The following is a 6155-nucleotide window of genomic DNA, read 5'->3' as shown; positions in this document are numbered from 1 at the left end:
TATTTTTAAGAGGTTTTTGGTCAAATCATTAGTACCTCTGTTTTGTCAGAATTGAGTAGAAGGACATTTTTGGCCATCCAATATTTGATTTCATTGATACACTCTGCCAAATTGGAGAGTTGTGAATTTTCATTGGGTTTAGAAGAAATATAAAGTTGGGTATCATTGGCATAACAGTGGAAACTTATTCCACATTTCCTGATAATATCTCCCAAGGGAAGCATGTATAAGGAGAAAAGCAGAGGTCCTAAAACTGATCCCTGTGGCACTCCATACTTAACGTTTGTTTGATTTGTCAATTCCTTGTTTACACATACGAAGTGGTAGTGGTCTGATAAGTAGGACCTAAACCATGCTAATGCAAGTCCACTAATACCAACATAATTCTCCAGCCTATTCAAGAGAATGTCATGATCTATCGTGTTGAAGGCAGCACTAAGATCTAAAAGCACTAGAAGAGAAATGCATCCGCAATCAGATGATAAGAGCAAGTCATTTGTAACTCTGATAAGTGCAGTCCTTGTGCTGTGATGGGGCCTAAATCCTGATTTAAATTCTTCATATATTCCATTTCTCTGTCAAAATGAACATAGTTGGGAGGACACTAACTTTTCTATATTTTCGAACTAATTGGTAGATTTGAAATTGGTCTGTAATTAGCCAATTCTCCAGGACCAAGCTGTGGCTTCTTAATAAACAGTTTGATAATTGCCATTTTAAAGTTTCTTGGAACATGTCCTAAGGATAGCGAAAAGTTAATAATATTAAGAAGAGGTTCTGAGATTACTGGGAATGCCTCTTTTAAGAGCTTAGTTGGTATTGGATCTAACATACATGTTGTGGCTTTTTATTTTTTTTATACGTTTTGTTAGCTCTTCGTGACCTATGACAGCAAAGGATTGAAGTTGCTTTTGAGAAAAATTATGAGACACTGTTTTCTGAGGTACTGTGACAGTTGATTGCATAGTTCCAATTTTATTTCTGATTATTTCAATTTTATCAGTAAAGAAATTCATGAAGTCATTACTATTGTGCAGCGATGAAATATCTGGTTCAGTTGAGGCTTTATTCCTAACCAATTTAGCCACAGTACTGATTAAACACCTAGGATTGTTGTGGTTATTTTCTATGAGTTTGCTAAAATATGCTGACCTGGCAGCTTTCAGTGTCTGTCTGTAGCTACAGACACTATCCTTCCATGCACCGCAAAATATCTCTAATTCTGTATTCTTCCACTTGCACTCCATTTTCCGAGCCGCTCTCTTGAGAGCATGAGTGTTATCATTTTACTACGGTGTGAGGCTTTTTTCTTTAATTTTCTTTAATCGAAGGGGGGTGACACTATCAAGAGTTCTAGAGAAGACTGTATTTATACTTTCTGTTATTACAACAAGTTCTTCTAGACTTTTTGGCTTACTGAGTATGTGAGACAATTCTGGAAGATTATTGGTGAAGCTATCTTTAGTGGTCGAAAGAATAGTTCTACCTAAATGATAGCATGGTGTAGATTGAGTGACATTAGCTGATCACAACAAACAAGAGGCGAGGTGAAGATCTGAGATGTCATCGCTCTGCGGTATAATTTCTATAGTATGAACATCAATTCCATATGACAGAATTAAATCTAGCATATGATTATGGCGATGAGTTGGTCCTCTCACATTTTGTCTGACTCCAAGAGAGTTGAGAATATCGATAAAGGCTAATTCCAGTGTATCATTTTCTTATCTATGTGAATGTTGAAGTCACCAACAATTAAAGCTCTATCTACATGAATTACTAGATCAGATAGAAAATGTGCAAATTCACCAAGGAAACCAGAGTAAGGCCAGGGTGATCTATATACTGTAGCAAGAGCAAAAGACGACAGATTTTTTTTTTTATATATCTGATGGTGTCACATTAAGCATTATTAGTTCACAAGACTTACATTTATATTCTGTCCTCTGAGTAGCACCAAAAACCTCACTGTAAATTGTAGCAATACCTCCTCCTCGACCCTTCAGATGAGGCTCATGTTTATAACAATAACCTGGGGGAGTAGATTAATTTAAACTAAATGATTTTATTCATCCAGTTTAAGCCAGGTTTCAGTCAAACAGAGCACATCCAAACTATGATCTGTAATAATTTCATTTACAATTAGTGCTTTGGTAGAAAGAGATCTAATGTTTAGTAGCCATAACTTTATATGATGTTTATCTTCAATGTTCCTTTTTTTTTTTTTTTTCAAATTTGACCTTAATCAAATTTTTTCTAAATGATTTAGTGAGAGTTTTGTGTTTGGTAGTTCAGGGAACAGACAGTCTCTATGTGATATTTGGGTGATGCAGTCTCTATGTGTTGTAGTTTATGTGACCTGTGTGACATCTCAAGGCAGCTAGCAGATGTTCATATTAACCAGTTTGTCTGCTTCCTGACCTGGGCCCCAGTTTGTCAAATTCTATCATTATTTAGACTATGAGCCAAATTACTAGAGAGGAGAGAGGCACCTTCTCTGGAGGGATGAAGTCCATCTCTATTTAGCAGGTCAGGTCTACCTCAAAAACTCTTCCAATTGTCTATAAATCCTATGCTATTCTCTGGACACCACTCAGACATCCAGCCATTCAGTGACACTAATCTACTATAAACCTCGTCACCACGATGAGCAGGGAGGGGAGCCAGAGCATGTTACAATGTCTGACATCATTTTTGCAAGTTCACACACCTCATTATTATTATTATCACATTATCTCTTGTGATCGCCGACTGGTGAAGCCGGACATCGTTAGTGCTGACATAAATAACAATTTTAGAAACACGTTTAGAATTAGCCGGCACTTGTAAATTTGATCTGATGTCAGATGCTCTGGTACCTGAAATGCATTTAACAGTAGTGGCTGAAGTCTCTATTTCCACATTTCTTACAATAGAATCACCAATTATTAGGGCTCTTTCAACATGATTATCAGTGGGTGCATCACTGAGTGGGGAGAATCGATTGGAAACCCTAACAGGTACGGGAGAGTGGTGTCGCTTTGCTGAGCAAGTATGCCACCAAGACGTCACCCAAACGCCCTGCTGCAGGGGCTCTTCAGCCGCAACCAAAATGTGTGTGTTGCTCACTGTACTACCAGCATCCGAAACAGTATCTCACTGACCTCCACTAGCGTTCGGATGCATGTCTCTAACTCATTAATCTTCTCCATCAGCTTGACTAATTCCTTACATTTATCACATTTAAACCCCTCACTGCAGATGGAAGAAGCTATAGTAAACATGTGGCATGTAATGCAGAAAGCAATGACATGAGCGGATGCCATGACTTACCGCAACTGCTGCTATTGTGGTTGTTCTTGAGCGGCGAGGGTTTGAGATCGATGTGGTTCCTAATCAGCAGATGATGCAATAATCCATGTAAACACAGTGGAGAAAACGAATGCACGCAGTCGAGATGCGAGATGTAGACAAACTGAAAAAAGAAAGACAAAAACGAGAGAAACAGGTGCGCACGGTATACACACAGACGAAACAGTAGAAAAGTAGGAAAAACCCAAAGCATGCGGTAAAATGGCAAAGGATAAAATGATGAACGTATCAGAATAAGCAATGCTAAGCAGGCTAGCAAGCTACAAACACTCATGCAGCGTGCCATCAGCAACAGGAACAGGAACAAGTACAACCAACCTGTAGCTTCTTTGTAAGATAAACTAAACCAGGAGCACATCTCAGGAAAACCAAATATGATAATACAAGCACCATACCCTTCTCTCCAAGTTATTTTGGGCAACGACTGGTCAAGACTTTGTATTTCCATTCTGGAAACAATACTTACAGCACTTCTCCAGCCCAAACAAACTATAATCTACATCTTCTCATCCTTTATCCACCCCCCACCCCCTTGCACTCCTGTCATCACTAAACTCTGTGAACTTCATCACCTACTTTGAGAACAAAGTAGCAACTATCAACACAATCTTTGACTCCAACACAACCCATCGCCCAATTCACCACCCAATCAGCTCCTAACCTTATTTGAAACCGCCCTAGATTAGAAAAAACTCCCAGTTTTCACATATGAACATCTTCCCTTTGGGCCTCAGTCACTATTTAGCACTATTTTGTTGCTTGCAACCCATTTTACTTCTGTATATCTGACTTCACAAAAATGGGCAGAATGACTCAATTAAACTGACCTCAGTCAGAGCATTGTGTTGTTATGGGTGTGGCCCTGAGGATTATTTTAGTAAATTTTTGAAATCCTCCCATCCCTGCTTACACTTTTATCTTTGTACTCAGTATACAGCCTCATTATGCCACTTCCTGTTTATCAAGCAATCATGAACAAGAATGTCAGTACTGTAAAAAGCACCATAGGTCGCATGATGCAGTTGTGTGTAGACTGGACAGACGGGGAGGGAATTAAATGAGTGTGTGCTGAGATCTACCAAGTTACTGCTATGCAGCTAGGCACATAAATTCCTTGGGCTATCTGGTTGACCTATTTCCTCCTAAACTCATGGAATTTAAAGGTGCAACAGAAAGGAAAGACACTGAAAAATCCATTCAGCCATTAACAATGCTTATCGAAAGTGACAGCAGTCGAGTTTGTGTGGTTACCTATAGGTCTACACGATGAACAATTCATAAACATTTCCTCCTGGTTACTGTAGTTTTAGAAGAATGGGCAGATTTTAATGCTACAGTATTGTAAAGGTGCTTTCTTACTTAAATTGATAAATGCAACCATAAATGTGATTAGTATCAGTATGTGAGTGTACCGATTTCAAACACTGCATTCTTTGTAGTTGTATATGAAATAGTCTACTTGCAGAAGACTACTTTGTCCAACCTAGTCTCACTGAATGAATGTTACTATAACTACATTTTTGCAAACTGACTTTTACATGCTGCGTTCTACGTTTCGCTGCATTTTCCTGGTTAAATTAACACTAGAGGTGCTACGACAACTGTGCGTTTTATTCACTTTCACACAAATCACGAGTACCATGGCTGATTAAGACTTTATAAACACTTATTTTTTGCTCTAATACACATGTTAATAAACACTTTTACTCTAATGCATAATTAAAAAAACTATACATTTTAATGCTTGTATGACAGAACCACCTACATTTACACACTCATTCCAATGTAATTAGCTTGCATGGTAGCTCACCTGACAGAGAGTTGAACACTGGACTCAGGAGACCATGGTTCAAGACCAGCTAAGGATGTAATCTGACACATTAAATGAAAGTGTCATAAAAGCAACACAAAATGATGTGCTTGATTTAGAGATTGAATGTGCTTTTCATGTCACATTTGATTTTATAACACTATCGATTAGGTTTAGGTTTTGGTTTAGGGGTAAGGATGTCTGTTTTGTTTACCTCTCATTTGCTTTTTAAAAACACTATTGGTAAGGTTTAGGTTAATGTTTTAGGTTAGGGAGGTACTTCTTATTCATTTAAACCTTCATCTAATATTCACCTGAAAAACCTTGTCTGATTACGACACCATTTCACTTGCTTTTCATGCTACCCGCTGGACATTTCACTGGGAAACTGCAGCAAAATGTGTAATGAAGCATGAAATTTCATTTTGCAAAAATGTTCCCACAGTTATATAATGTTCATATGACCAAGCTGACTTTGTACCCTCTAATATTTGCACATTTTTCAATTAAAAACAAAGATCCGCTACAACAAACCAAACAATGCTGAAATGAGGATTAATTATAATTAAATGTATAGGCCTTGATTTATTCCTAGTTCTCATGGCTGCTATACTTGCATGAAAAGATGCTGTCCTTAATCATTGATAATGATTTTTTTTTATTATTTTTTTATTGGTCATGAGATGCGAAAACCAATGACGTCAAACCTAGCGAGTAGCGACGCCAAGTGCAAATGAGATTTGAGAACTATGACAGAGGGCAAGATTTCAGTGAGTAATGCCTCATCTTGTTTAGAATGGGGTCGAGCTATCACATTTCTTATTTATTTAAAAATAGTTAGGATCAATTATTCTATTGCATTTATGCCTCTAAAAAGTTTGCAAAAACACCTTGTTTTAAATGTATTCCTGATTTGTTATATCTGCTCTGTAGAAATGTGAAATGATCTCATAATTTGGCAACAGACTGCAGAGGGCAGTAAATGCAATAAGAA

Source organism: Myxocyprinus asiaticus, chromosome 31, assembly GCF_019703515.2.
Source record: "Myxocyprinus asiaticus isolate MX2 ecotype Aquarium Trade chromosome 31, UBuf_Myxa_2, whole genome shotgun sequence".
In the NCBI taxonomy this organism is placed as follows: Eukaryota; Metazoa; Chordata; class Actinopteri; order Cypriniformes; family Catostomidae; genus Myxocyprinus; species Myxocyprinus asiaticus.
The sequence above is the reverse complement of the archived record's forward strand: the minus strand, read 5'-3'. Positions refer to the sequence as shown.